At 38.5% G+C, this 15,820-nt stretch overlaps 1 protein-coding gene across 3 annotated transcripts in view; it reads right to left on the reverse strand.

The window, feature by feature from the left end:
* Positions 1 to 15,820, reverse strand: part of DIP2B (disco interacting protein 2 homolog B) — a 207,469-nt gene that overhangs the window by 66,999 nt on the left and 124,650 nt on the right. The window lies entirely within an intron of this gene.

The following is a 15,820-nucleotide window of genomic DNA, read 5'->3' on the forward strand; positions in this document are numbered from 1 at the left end:
GCTCAGCAGGGCAGAGACAGCCTGGACAATTCCTATTGGCTTTTGAAAGCCAATAGAATTAGACTCTATTCAAGAGAGTCTATTCTATTGGCTTTCAAAAGCCAATAGAATAAAAGGGAGTAGCACAGCTAAGGAAAAGGGGGAAAAAATGGCGGACTGCCTTGTTTGGCGACCCCTGTGAAATGGTCATTCGACCCCAAATGGGGTCCCGACCCACAGGTTGAGAACCACTGGTATATAGCCACCAGACTCAGTTGACAGATGGAACTGTAATGAAGTCAGAACAGGTGATGGAGACAAGACACTTCAAAGGACTTAATGAGGCAGCAGTCCAAGAATATTTTCACAACACTGATGGCTCTATGTATATTCACAGATATATATTCCATGTATGCATATATACAATGAGAATTTCTACACTCCTCAGTACGCACAAACCTTTCTTTGCTCTTTTGCTGCTTGTAGTACATTTCATGATATATTCTTTCATCACAGAAAAATAATCAATTTGAGCCAAATATAAATTTGATCAGAGTACCTTAAATGTAATTCCTGATATTCTTTAAGCTAAGCCCAGCAAGCTTCACAAGAATAATAGCATACTAGCACCAAAAGGCACATGACACAATGTTTTTAAACGCAGTACAATGGCTTTGTTTCAGTGCAGTAAAAGAAACAAGGTCATTCATAACTGGAGACCTTTTTAGTAAACAATTGCAACCTGCTATTTTTTTTTTTTTTTTTTTGCAAAGCAGGCTACAAATTGAAAATGCTGGTGGAGGAGGAATATATTATTTCACATAACGCTGTATATCTTGGAAATTTGCTATACCACCATTTTAAACACTGACAAGGCAGTAAAAACTAAGATCTTTTATAAGGATTGTGGGTGATTTTTCGAATCTTAGTTTTTTTTTTATTAGAACCTCAAGATCAAAGCACCACAGCAATCTGCAAAAAGTCAAAGATGGGAGTCAATAATCAGGAATCATTGAACAAATACCAAGCCTCAGAATTAGTTCTCAGTATTAGAAATGAACTGGGTTTACAGTGTTTGATAAACTCAAGTTTCCTGCATGTTGGAAGCTTAATTTAGGTATACAGTACTGGGGGAATAACCGCTGCTGTTGTTAACTAGTGGAATAAGAAATCTTGCTGTTTTATCATAAATTACACCAGTAATTCAACTGTTTATTGTTTTTCCACTCCCACTTTCACAATCTTAATACAGGTAGTCCTCTAGTTATGATGGTTCATTCAGTGACCGTTCAACAGTGCTAAGTGAAGTGACTTAAGACCTGTGTCTGAAGTTACAGCCATTGCAGCTCTCTCCCTGCAGTCACATGATCACAGTTTGGCTCTTGCCAAACTGTGAAGAGATTTAGGATAGCCATGTTCTAGAACAGTGGTTCTCAACCTGTGGGTCGGGACCCCATTTGGAGTCGAATGACCATTTCACGGGGGTCGCCAAACAACGCAGTCCACCATTTTTCCCCCTTTTCCTTAGCTGTGCTACTCCCTTTTATTCTATTGGCTTTTGAAAGCCAATAGAATAGACTCTCTTGAATAGAGTCTAATTCTATTGGCTTTCAAAAGCCAATAGGAATTGTCCAGGCTGTCTCTGCCCTGCTGAGCCCGCCAAAAGTCCCATTCTGCAAACGGTGCTGCACCAGTTGAGTAGTCCTTGACTTGCGACCGGTTGAGTAGTCCTCGACTTACGACCGGTTGGGGGGTCGCGGCATTAAAAAGGTTGAGAACCACTGTTCTAGAATCTCCCAAAGAACAGAATAGATTAGGGTTAGGGTAGATTTAGGTTGTCAACATTCTATCTATACGGTATAAATAAATAGAGAACTGAATTTTGGCAGGATTGTGTTACATTATTCCTGACATATGATCTGAAAATCAAAATGAAAAGATTATAGCACAAACTGGCTATGGGGATCCCAGTGATTAGCAGAATCCTGGGTTCCATGCCCAAAAATCTTGGATGGCACTTAGAAAATCTATGCAATAATACACTTTCCATTTGGCAATTGCAAAAGGCCACACTGTTTGGATTTGCACATATACTATGCTGATACATTATGGCACCCTACATTCTTGGGAAGAATCTGATGGGTAAGAAGTCCAACACATTAAGAACTGACAGTTTTGACTTCCAATTGCTGCGAACAGATGATGATGATGATGACGACGACAACAACAACAACAACAACAACAATAATATTAATACTGAAGAGACCAAGCTGGCCTACAAAAAAAACCAAATGACGAATAGAAAGACAAAGTATTACATGGCCAGTACATTTAAAAAAAAAAACATAGGCAGGCAAAACTGATAATAAAAAGACTTGGCAATGGCTGAGAGCTGGAAAGTTGAAGAAAGAGACATAGGGGCTAATTCTGGCTGCACAAGGCCAAGCCTTAAGAACAAATGCATACAAAACCAAAATGGAAAAGACAGCAAATGCCATCCCAGCAAAGAAGCTGAAGAAATAGTAATCTGCTGCAACAACATTGCACAGATTGACTACAAATAATAACATGACGAAGTAGCAGCAATGGTGCATTAGAATATCTGCAAGAAATATCATTTGCCTACAAACAAAATCAGGTAGGACCACAACATAGGCAAAGTAGTTGAAAATGAAGAAGCTAAACTGCACTGGGACTTTAGAATTCAAACAGACAAGCACCCGCCACATAACATACCAGAGTTAACAACTGTCAATAAGAAAGATTAAAAAAAGTCAGGATAATGGCTATGACACTACCTGGAGACAGCAGAATAGAATAGAAAGAATTGGAGAAAAAAAACATAAAATACAAAAAACAACAATTAGTAGTAGAACAACTGTGGTAATGCAAGCAAAGTTAGTTCCTATAGTAATAGGCACCATACTGTGCCCGAATTGGCCTGAGCAGTCATCTCAGAACACACAAGGTTTAATTTTAACGTGACTAATGGTGTCAAGGTTTTCACTGATTATAGACGAACAACATGTAACTGTACTACACATGGTATCTTATGCTATATTCAGATTTTACTGAGATAGGTAGCCCTTTACTTACAACAGTGTTTCCCAAACTTGACAATTTTAAGGCATATGGACTTCAACTCCCAGAATTCCACAGCCAGCGTTGCTGGCTGTGGAATTCTGGGAGTTGAAGTCCTCATGCCTTAAAATTGTCAAGTTTGGGAAACACTGACTTACAACCACAATTCATACCGGAATTTCCACTGCTAGGTGAGGTGGTCATTAAGGGAGTTACACCCAATTATACAACCTTTTTGCTGCAATTAAGTGTATCGCTCTCATTGTTAAATGAATCACACAGACATTAATGGAATCCAGCTTTCCCCATTGACTTTGTTGTTGGAAGCTGACTGGAAAGGTCACAAATGGTGATCATGTGACCCTGGAATACTACAACTGTTGTACATACATGCTGGTTGCCAAGTGCCCAAATTCTGATCACGTGACTGCAAGGATGCTGAAATAGTCCTAAATATGAGGGCAGGTTGTAAGTCAAGGAATTACATCTTTGCCTATTGTTGTTGTTAATTACGAAGTCGTGTCTGACCCATCGCGACCCCATGGACAATGTTCCTCCAGGTCTTCCTGTCCTCTACCATCTTCTGGAGTCCATTTAAGTTCTTTGCCTATATCCCCATATAATTACCTAAGGCCTATCAGTCAATGAACGTAACCCTGTTAATTATAGTTTTTTCCCACTGTCATTACAGTTGCTAATTAGCAGTTATATTGCTAACAGTTAAACATTGCTTGAAAAGAAAAGAAATTTTAAAGAGAGATCAAACTGCTTTATGTAGGTAAATAATATGGTTCTAAAATTGACTGGAAATCCCCAAAGAATAAAACATTTTATTTGTAGCATACCAATTATATTGCTTTTAATGGGAAGCTAGAATGAGGAAATTATAGGGGGACTATCAAAGCCTAGGAGAGCAGACGTATTCATTTCAGCTTGAATTGTTCATTTTTATATAGCTTAGTTTTACATTCATTCCAAAAGGACCACGTTTTTAAATACAAAATATTTGAAAGATATTAAATCTTTGCTGGCAGGGCGAATGGCATTTTCAAGATTTGCTAGAAAACAAAACAAGGAAACATAGATACGGCAGGATAAAAATAAATAAAAGTTGGAAGTCAGCAAAATGGGACCCACAAATGTACGCCTATAGCAAATCCAATTATCTTTTAAAAAAAATTTTTTTAAATTTTTTAAAACATTATTAAAATGTTTAAAACTGTAAAGAAATCAAATCTGGTGTTCTCATACGGAATGAGATTTTTGGTTCTTTTAATTTAAACCTTTTAATACAACCCTAATTACTATAGGGCTAATAATACTATACAAAATTGTGAACATTTCAATATCTATATGAAACCACTGTTGGGATCATCCATCACCATGGGTTGAACTATCTACGGTATGCTATTGATACCCAACTCTATATTTCCACTCTTGGTGACCCAAGTGATGCTGTGGCTACCCTCTTGCAGTGCCTGGAGACTGTGGGGGCCTGGATGAGGGACAACAGGCTTTGACTGAACCTTGGCAAGACCGAATTGCTTTCTGTACATGGGATCCGGGGACTTTGTCATCTTTGACTCTGGATGGGGTGGCATTGCCCCAGACAAATCCAGTCCGCAACTTGGGGGTTCTCCTGGATTCACGATTCCAGCTTGAGGAGCAGGTAGCAGTCACAGCTAGGAGAGCCTTTGCACAACTTCGTGTTGTGTGCCAGTTGCGGCCTTTCCTGGATCAGGATTCCCTGCCCATTCAGTCATTGTGGTCCTAATCATCTCACAGTTGCACTATTGTAATGAGTTCTAATGGTTGGTTTTACCTTATTTATGTTTTAATATAGGTAGCTACGTAGGTAGGCAGGTAGGCAGGCAGACAGACAAACAGATTTTTATGACTGTTTAAGCTGCACAAGATTATTCTGCAATAAGAAAGGCGACCAATAAATTTTATAAATAAATAAAATGTTGGACATTTTCTATTATACAAATACGTATGTAGCATTCTTCACAATTTTTTCAGTATCCTCCAGAATGACAAAAAATCAAAATATAATTTGCATTGCTTTATCTATATATACAATTTTATTTTCAATCAATTTTTAGTTAAGATATGGAGACAGTCCAGACCAGGGGTGTCAAACTCAATTTCACTGAGGGCCGCATCAGCACTGCAGTTGCCGGGGTGTGTGTGTGTGTGTGGCCAGAGTGGGTGCAGCCTACTGGGTGGGCGTGGATGAAGTGGGTGCAGCCTACTGGGTGGGCGTGGCCAGTTCTACATCATTCGCATCAAGGGTGCCTATGGGGGGCCTGGGCAAGAGTGGGACAGATCTGAGGGTCTCTGGCAGAAGGGGGTGGGACCGGGGCAAGTGCCAAGGCATGATCCACTGGGGCAAATGTTAAGATGGCCACCACAAAATTGTACATTGGCTCCTGGCTGGCCAGGGCCAAGGCAGCAGGGGACGTTCCCTTACTGTTTCCAGGATAGCTTCGCAGGCCACATGAAACCATTTCGCAGGCAGCATCCGACCCCCGGGCCTTGTGTTTGACATGTCTGGTCCAGACCATTAAAGTAATTCCAATTAAACCAAATTAAACATCACAGAAGTTAAGAAAAGGTTAAGACATGAAGATTCTTACATCCATAATATCTACTTTTATAATCACTATTAATTCCACTTCAGTATTATTTTTGAAGAAACACCATAAAATAGATTCTATTAAGTATATTCTAAAGAAAATATGAGCAATAGATTATCTTGACAGCAATAAGCAAGACATACAAATTGCTTTCCTTTTCAGAGGATGATATTTATCTTTAGCACACTGGGTTATTATTATCATTGTCTGATTAAGTATGCCTGTGATCTTGTATTGCCACCCAATTATCATGAGTTGTTTATATGTTTTAATTCTTAGAGTTCATTACAGTTAATTCTTGTAGAAATGTCAATAGTCAAACAGTACAAAAATCTATTCCTGACTTTAAAGTCTTTTATTTGATCAAAAGAAAAGCTACAACATTATCTAGTTTAGATAATATTATAATAATTATTGTTGTTGTCAAGTGCTAGATGTTGAGGCTAGATTTGGCGTTTTATTCACCAAGTCCTAGTTGGCAGATATTATTTTTATGATGTTAAAGGCATCGTCGCAGGATGTAAGCTGTTCCAAGTACTGTAAAGCTGCCTTTGCAATTGACTGATGTGTCAGTGCTAATGTTGTTCAAGTGGTGTCAGATGCCACTCAAGGCACCTATTACTACTGACATTATTTTTGCTTTCTTTTGCTACATTTATTCTACTTCTATTTGTAGGTCTTTGTATTTTGTTATTTGTCTCTAGTTCTTTCTCTTCTATTCTCTTCTACTTTGCTGACTCCAGGTATGCAATGTCCACTATCCAGATGACATCATCATCATCATCATCTACACAGCAATATGAAATCATAGCTGCCAGTTCTTTAGCTGGTTTTGGCCTTCATATGATTTGAGTACGTCCCAAGAATCTAGAATGTTGTAATGAATCGGCATAGTATATGTACAATATGTAACTGACAGATGGAATTTTTGACAATGCACAGATTTCCTAAGTGCTGTCCAAGGTTTCTGGGTATGGCACCCAAGGTGTCGATAACCACTGGGACCACAACAAGTCATTTATGCTATAATCTTTTGATATTTTGTAATTATCTCCAGTTCTTTGTCTTCTATTTTACTATTTCCTGGTATTGCCACAACAATTATCCACACTTTTTCTGGCTCATATTTAACTGATTCTCCACTAGAACTCCGAGATCCCTCTCACAGTTACTACTATTGAGCAAGGTGCCATCTAAAGTATACCTGGGCATTTGGTTTTTCTTGCCTAAATATAGAACCTTACTTTTTTCACCATTGAATTTCATTTTGTTAGATAGCGCTCAGTGTTCAAGTCTGTCCAGATCCTCCTGTATCATAAGCCTGTCTTTTGGAGTGTTAGCTATTCCTGCCAGCTTGGTGTCGTCTGCAAATTTGATGAGTTCGCCATCTATCCCCTCGTCCAGATCGTTGATGAAGATGTTGAAAAACACCAGGCCCAGAACAGAGCCCTGGGGCACCCCACTATACACTTCCCTCCATGTAGATGCAGTTCCATTGAGGACCACATGCTGAGTATGTCGAGTCAGCCAGCTACTGGTGATGCTGTTTAACCCACATTTTTCTATCATATCAAGTAGTAGGTTGTGGTCTACTTTATCAAATGCCTTACTGAAGTCCAAGTAAATTATTTCCACAGCATTCCTCTGGTCCATTAATTTTGTCACCTGGTCAAAGAATGAAATAAATAAGATTTGTCTGGCATATCTGTTTTTGACAAACTCATGTTGGCTTTTGGTAATCACTTTGTTTGCCTCTAGGTGTTCGCTGATTCGTTGCTTGATTATCTTTTCCAGAATCTTCCCAGGCATTGAGATCAGGCTGATAGGTCTGTAATTCCCTGGATCCATTTTTCCCCTTTTTTGAAGATGGGAACTATATCAGCTCTTTTCCAGTCCTCTGGTAGTTCCCCAGTGCTCCAGGATCTTTCAAAGAAAGAAATATAGTTCAGTGGTTCTGCGATCACATCTGTTAGTTCCTTGAGAACCTTGGGGTGTAATCCATCTGGTCCTGGTGATTTGAACTCGTCTAGGGTGGACAGGTGCTCACTTACCATTTTCTTCCCTATCTTAACTTGTGTTTCTAATCTGTTTTTTACAGTACTGTTTTTAATAGGTTGGACTATTTTTTTCCCTTTGTGTAAAGAAAGTCAGAAATCTGCTTCCACTGAAATAAAATGAATAGCATCATGAATATATCCCAGCTCAATATGAGCTATCTCATATTTCCAGGTAGACATTAAAAAACATGGATGACAGAACCCTGTGACTGCAAGGAACAGAGCAGCTGTATTCCAGCATCACCTTAACATGACCACCTTGGATGAGTTTTCTTCAGAAGAGGTGGAAACAAGTTGGAAATCTGGTCTATGAGATACCATCTAGCTCTGAGATTTTGGGCAAACCATCTTCCCCTGCTTTTGATTTTCCATCTCTAGACTGTGATTCCACAACAGCCTTCAAACAACCACCACATTAAGAGTTAAGAAACAAACAAATCACGTGTTGTATTAAACAGAAACAATAGCTAACATGCCAGTAATATTTCTGTACCTTATTTTTATAACACTGAGGTCAATATCATGGCAGAAATACAATACAATGCAAATTAACTATGATCACCTCAATGGCATCTTGTATATATATTCTCTGCAAAATTGCAGGAACGTCTTGACTGCCATCAATGATATCAAACTAGACTTCCGGTTCCAGTTTGCGGTGTCTCTAGTCGCACGGGGAGACTTCTCGTCGGCTAGCTTTCCCTCCACCGGCAGACCCTTATGTGGGTCCAAAGTTGCCCTGGAGGGTGCGACTTCTGTCGAGGAGGCTCTGCTCGGTTGCTGAGAAGCGGCGGCTCCCTCAGCTGTCTGAGCCATCTCTGAGGGCCGACGGAGGAGAAGATCAGCCAGTAAAATGGCCGATCACCCTGCTGCTTCAAACCGCAAGTCAAAGAACATCTAAACTGTAAGAACCCCCGTGGTGAATCCGGGTGAGACTTTTCTTTGTTATTCTCTCTATTCTATTTTGTTTTTGCTACCTGAAAGAGCCTTTTTGGAATTACTCCCCTGGCTTGAAAAGACAGCTTCTACATTTTGAGGGGAAGAAAGGCGTTCTATAAAAATAGAACAAAATTTTAAAGATTATATTTACTTTTATATTTTTTGGAGTATAGAAAAAAAATTCTGTTTGTTTCCTCTTTTTCTAAGAACTGTACTATCATCCTATGCTAGAAGATTATTTCTTTTTCACATTATACTTTAAAAGATAGAAAAAGGGAAATGGCATTTGGAAAAGACCTTTTTTAACTTACTAGTGGCAAAAATTTAATACTGCAGTCTCTGGTTACTTGGTTTGAAGATAGCTGACCTTCAAAATACTTTTGAAGAGGAAAGATAAGCTGGGTAACTGTGGGAACTGTGGGGATGGATATTGCCTAAATTATATTAAATATAGCCTCCACAAAAGAAAAAAGAGACTCTTTTTAATTACTATCAAAATGGAGAAACCTCAGTCACATTTAAACTGTACACTTATATTGGAAAAGATCTATGAGGCTACTGCAGAAATATGTGCTACAATGAAAAAGTTTACTACAGAACTAAGATCTAGGGATTTCACTTCAAATGTTCAAATGGTTGTCCAGGCTATATCTGACTATGGTATAAATCAAAATATATTAGAAGAGGAATCAACAGAGATAAAAGAGGAACTTATTCTATCTTACAAACCTTCCATCTGCAATTTTGAGGAACAGAAGAAGCAAAGACTGAGATTTCAAACTACAAAGCAACGACGCGTCAAGGAGGAGAGCATCTGCAACTTAGAGGAACTGAAGAAGCAAAGACTGAGACTTCAAACTACAAAGCAACGACCCTTCAAGGAGGAGAGATACAGACGTCTAATGCAGAGGATGGGATTGCTATTATTGCAAAGGCTACTGCAAGCAACAAAGACAGATCTACTGGCTGAAAGGGAAGCGTCCCTATGGAAACCTTCTTGGCACAGGAAAAAAGCCAGAATTAGACTGAAAAGAGAAATTTAAAATTGTGTAATGGATTTAAAGGCAATTTTTGATTTATGGTTTGTTTTAAGGATTATGATTTAGAGTTAGAAGCAAGAAAAAATATAAACATATATATATATATATGAGGGTGATTTTTAGAAAAGATATTTTAAATAGATTAAGAATACTTTTTGGAATAACAGATTTATTTTGATGAAAATTATGTATTGGAATTGAAAAAATGTTGATTTTTTAGATTGGGATGGTTTTAATAATTAATGGAGTGTTTTAACTTAGATTTTTTTTGTACAATAACATAGATGTGATAAGGTATGATAATCAATTTGATGAAATTTGAAGTTTCTGTAATGAATTGAAGTAAATTAACATTATTTTTTAATTAAGATAGCTATTGTGTAATGAAAAATGAAATAAATGAGATTGGTGATAAAAGGAGGGATGAGAGAAATTAAGAACTAGAATATATCTGGAAGGGATACCTGAATTGATAACTTGTTGATTTAAAGTGAAATTTGATTTTGGCAATTGTAAACTGATAAAGTTTTAAAACAGGTTTAGTAGTAATAGAAATTTAATTTAGAAATGGAATATTTTAAACGTAATATGTTATTTGAAGAAAATAGAGAGGAGACAGTGAATGTATTGAGTTGAGTTGTTTATTTATGTTTTTACTTTGGAATGTCTGATTAGCCAAACACCAAGGTGTGTCCTGAGTACTTTTTCTTAAAAATTAAAAAACTAATAAAATATTTTCAAAAAAAATGATATCAAACTAAGTCAGTATTAGCAGCTTTTGTTATCAAGTAAAACTATATAGAAATGTGCATTGTTAAAGCCAAGGAACTTGAATTGTGGAGTATCAACAAATACGTCTCTTCCTTAAATTAATAGCAGGAAGAGGTAAGAGATTATCAAATTTTCTTTTTCTAAATGAACATTAAAAATATTAACCAATCTACCTATACCAGTGGTGGTGAACCTATGGCACACGTGCCAGAGGCGGCACTCAGAGCCCTCTCTGTGGGCTCTGAACTGCTGGTGGCAGGCTGCGGAGCCTCCGAGTGTGCTGGTTGAGGGGCCGACAGGCTGTGGCTGCTGACGGACACTATCGGCCCCCATGCGCTCGCTGGCCTCTGTGTGCAGGGGCTGATGGTGTCAGGCAGCAGTTGCCCCGGCCCCTGCCTTGCCTTGCCCTGAGATAATGGCACCCCCACCCTGCCTTGCCTCACCCCACAGGACGAGCCTCCTACCCACCACCCCACCTGCCAGAGATCCCTGGATTTCCCCCAACCCTACCTGGACCCAACAGGCGTCCCTCCCCATGAGCAACATCAAGCTGACCACGCCCACCTTGGCCACACCCATCCAGTCTGCCATTACCACCACAGCCATGCCCACCCAGTGGGCCACGCCCACCTGGCACCCAGTAATAAATAAGTGGGTTGGGGTTGCATTTTAGGCACTCGGTCTCTAAAAGGTTCACCATCACTGACCTATACATATTAACACCCAAACTGAAAAATTCATGTTTCGTATGATTAAAAATTAGTTAAAATGCAAAAATGATTATCAAGCTCCCAGTCTTTTAAAAAGTATCCAAAAACACTTGTCTCACTTTGTTTTTGTTACCTGGTCAAAAGATTGCACGCATGTCACTGCTGCACCTTAATTTTAAATATAATTTGTTTAAACAAATCAACAAAATCAATAGAACTTGTATCTCTTTAATTATCCAGAAGGCCGAGTCTTTGTCTAATCTACAATTCAGAAGCATAATATAACTAGATAGAAAACTAGCAAGCAAGAAACTCAGTTACTTTATTTTCATATCTGAAACAACACTAAGCATCCATTTGAAGCTCACATAAATAAATACAACAGAGAGACTCTTGCCTCTAAATGAAACTAATTTCCAAACACATTTAAGACCCATTTCATATCATACATTGGCACTGTCTTCCCTCTAAATGCTTTGCATGTTGTAAGAATGCCAACATATTCATCTTCCTAAGCATTAAGCAACAAACATTTTGACCATTATTAATTATCCACAGATTTAACAATACTCTTAAGTATTTTAATAGCTACAAGTTGTTATTTAGAAAAACAAAGACAATTAAATCCATTGGGATTTTATAACTGGCACTAAGCTGCTTGCTTTCCAGATATACTGGAATTAGAATAGCAACTATTTCCAAACTTATTGAAGTGATGGCTAGAGATGGTGTAGGTTACCTCAGCCTCAACTCTTCTCAAAAGCATCAACTTGGACAAGACTGAATCTAGGATCGGGGTATTTCTAGACTCAAGGCTGATGACTCTCTTCTTAGCCTGCTACAATCAAAATACCTAGAATCAGAGAGATTTACAGGAATTCTGGGAAAACAAAACTTTTAAAAAGGTGATTTTGTAAATACTGGCCCTGATCTAGCTGGCAACATTAATAACCACATGTCTTGTTTTCATGCCAACCAGGGAAAGGGAGATATATTTTTACTGAGCAGACAGACTACTTTTAAAATTATAAGAGATTTGTACTGTAGTTTTAGAACAGTGTTTCTCAACCTTGACAATTTTAAGGCATGTGGACTTCAACTCCCAGAATTCCACAGCCAGCAATGCTGGCTGTGGAATTCTGGGAGTTGAAGTCCACATGCCTTAAAATTGTCAAGGTTGAGAAACACTGTTTTAGAGAGAGCTAATGGTGAATGGAAAATGTTAGTTTTTTTCAGGGGTGGTCTACTCTGAGATAGGATTAACCATGTTGTGCATTATTATTTCATAAAGAAAAGATTAGCTCTTTTGTTGTTTTGGAGGAATGGGCACCAAGGGGTTTTCATTAAAGTAGATAAAGATATAGATGTGGCAGATAAGATAACTACTGCTGCCATGAATTAACGCAGGCAGTAGCCATTTGGTATTTGCATTCCTGAATGCTATGTTATATGTGTGTAATGTTATGTAACTCATTAATGCGTTCTTGAAACATTATCTCTGAACCCTGAGATGTTTAGGTACAAATATTCCTTTCTTGGGCAAACTAATAGGATGGTAGTCAGAAAACTGGGGAATCACATTTTAATTTGGCTTTATATCAGCGCCAAATAATCTCAGCTATCTCAGGATAGCCCTTACAGTCCCCACATGAATCTCAAAACAGCTTTGGCACCATTGAAAAAGCAGCCCTGGGCTAGGAGGCAAAGGCAAAGTACTGCAGAAGCACCTGAAAATGTTTCGGAAATAGCAGCTCCTGCAGAATGCAGCTACCTGATTATTACATAAGGCAAAAAAGTGGTCTTTGTCATGCCTCCATTAATTTGCACTCCTCCTCCAATTATATGCTAGTATAATTTTTGCTGCCCTGATGACCAGGCCTCTAATTTGCCTCAAGAGAGCAAATGGCCATAATTGGCAGCATTCCAAAATATATAGGGAATAAAGAAAATGGCACTACTGCCCTCTCAAGAGACATCCATGGGAAACAGCTGAAGCAGCAGAAAACCTATAATGTACTCATTTGGGGCAGAACTAGCAATACATTTCTGGTATAAGTCAATGAATAGCCCCTTCCCCTCTCCCCCCCTTTTTAAACTAACATGTAGGATTATCTTTTTTATAGATCACTGAATATGTGTTCATTAACAGGTGTATACCAGAATACTCTTATATGTGTATATAATAGCCTAGGTAACATTGGAACAGCATAATGCAAGTAAAAACATCCTTAAAAATCCAATTTCTGTTTTTCCCCCCCTAAAGCCTAGTCAAATTGGTCATGGAAGGAAATGCCCAGGGACCTAAGGGGAAAGGGAAGGTCTGAATCAGCTTTAACTGGCCAAAAGTTGCTCAGAAGATATAAACCCTGACCTAATCATCAATAAGAACATGAATGATACTTTATAGACTGTTCATGCAACAAAACTGTCAGAAGACAAAACAGCTAAGAAATAAGTTTCAAACTGAAACAGCTAAGGAAAAAATTAGACTACATACATATTGAGCAGGGGATAAGCCAACTAGATGGTGTCCTAAGGACATGGTCTCTAAGAAAAATTACTGTGTTAACTTTGTACTGTGGTTAGGGGAACATGAGAAGAGATCTAAATAGGATAACATCCTACAAAGTAGCTTCCTGGTTGCCCATGAACTCTCAAGATCACTTCAAAATTTTGGTTGCCCTAACATCCAATTTTAGTCAATCTGTAAGTTAAAATAGCTTGGTAGACTTCTTTAATGTTGCAAGTTATAGGCGTGGATAACAGTGGCTTTGACTGTGGACTTCTTCTAGCAGCTGAATACTCAGTTCTAAGCCCAAGTGACAGACCGAATTTCTGCTGTTCTAATGTGTTTTTCTGTTTGTTTGTTTGTTTGTTTGTTGGAGTGTATCTTTTGAACTTGCATTGTGCCTTTTCTTTGGCATATTAATGATGACAAATGGAATAAATAAATTAATGAAGCTGGAAATCATTTATTTTTCCAGTGTTGAAACACTTCAGTTTTTTTATTGGAAAAATAATCTCTAGAAGGGACATTTAAGCTCCACAACAAGCAAAAAGTGCATTTATGAAGGAACAAATCAACCTGTAAAAACAGGGATATGATAAAAATGACTTAGGAAAACAAGCAGACAGACTCTATTGGCAATACCCAATAAAAGTCTCTTGGAGAAAGTATAAACAAATACACCTGGGTAAGAAACAGGTTACATTAAATTATTCCTTGGATTAAACAGCCTGCTCTATGTGACTACTTAGTAAAAGCATACACCTGCTGATGATTAAAACAACTAAAACAAGTGTCCATCTCCATGTAGGGTAGCAAGTAATGAACTAGATAATTCAGAGAGTTGAAAGTCTGTAATATGATTTTTATGCTGACTAAAATAAAAACAGCCAACACCTATTTCAAAATTTGGCTGTGTTAACAAGGTTGGCTATTTGTTTGCCACCTTCTCTCTCCACCCTGAACCCTAGGATCATAACTTTGTCTGGGCTTGCTGTAGATGAGTCAATACACTTTTAAAATAAATTTTCCATGAGATTTATCACACCCAGTCTAGATCAAGGCATGTGGGTATCTTGCCCTTAGCACAGTCAATAGCTAGCACAGATTGTTCTATTTCAAAACCTGTAAGGCAGACATGTCAAACTCATGACGTCACATGACATTGCGCAACATATCAGGACGGTTTTGCCATTGCCGGCAATGGGGTGGGCGCGGCTTCCAGATGACGCGTCTGGCCTGCGGGCCGGCAGTTTGACACCCCTGCTGTAGGTAATAAATCCATGCACACTACAATATTTCTCCTCACAGATATTTGTCAATTACAGCGATTGCATACACCTCAGTAGCAGAACTATTTTCATAAAGACAGGCAGCATGCAAAACTGTGTTTTTATAGAGATTTTCTTTCTATACACCATAAAGGCATATAGCAGGCTTATTTGACTATACCAGTGGTAGGCAACCTTGGCTCTTTTATGACTTGTGGACTTCAACTCCCAGAATTCCTGAGCCAACATGGCTCAGCGTGGAAACCTCTCCCTTTCCCCTCAGCATGGCTGGCTCAGGAATTCTGGGAGTTGAAGTCCACGAGTCATAAAAGAGTCAAGGTTGCCTACCCCTGGACTATACAATAAACTAAATAGCAAGTAAATAACCTTCAAACATTAGTAGATTAATTATCAAAAACCAAAGAATTAAAATTCCATATAAAATGAGAAACTGGAAGAATTTCTGTCACAACAAGCCTCTGGCTGTGTTCTCTATCTGCTCTTTTAGCATGAACCACTAACGCATCCAATGCCAATATTATTCCTTTTCTGGTGCTAGAGGACAGACTAGAATTTCTGTAAAAATTCTTTTAATGTAAGCCATACAATAAACTAGATTTGTCATTTAGTCGTGCTTCCAGTCTGGTTTACCCAGGAGGGCTGACATCAATCTTGCAATCTGAAGGTACAAACACCCTGTCACCACTTTTAACTGTCTGATCAATTGGAGGGGGGTCCTTTCAAAGTTTCTTTCTCTGACCATGAGTGACTGCAGGCTCTTCCCTCTCTTTGTTCCACAGACAGCATCTCTTTCCTCTCTCTCAATC

This window comes from Crotalus tigris, unplaced genomic scaffold (genome assembly GCF_016545835.1).
Source record: "Crotalus tigris isolate CLP2741 ecotype Arizona unplaced genomic scaffold, ASM1654583v1 scf7180000018397.643900, whole genome shotgun sequence".
NCBI classification, from domain to species: Eukaryota; Metazoa; Chordata; class Lepidosauria; order Squamata; family Viperidae; genus Crotalus; species Crotalus tigris.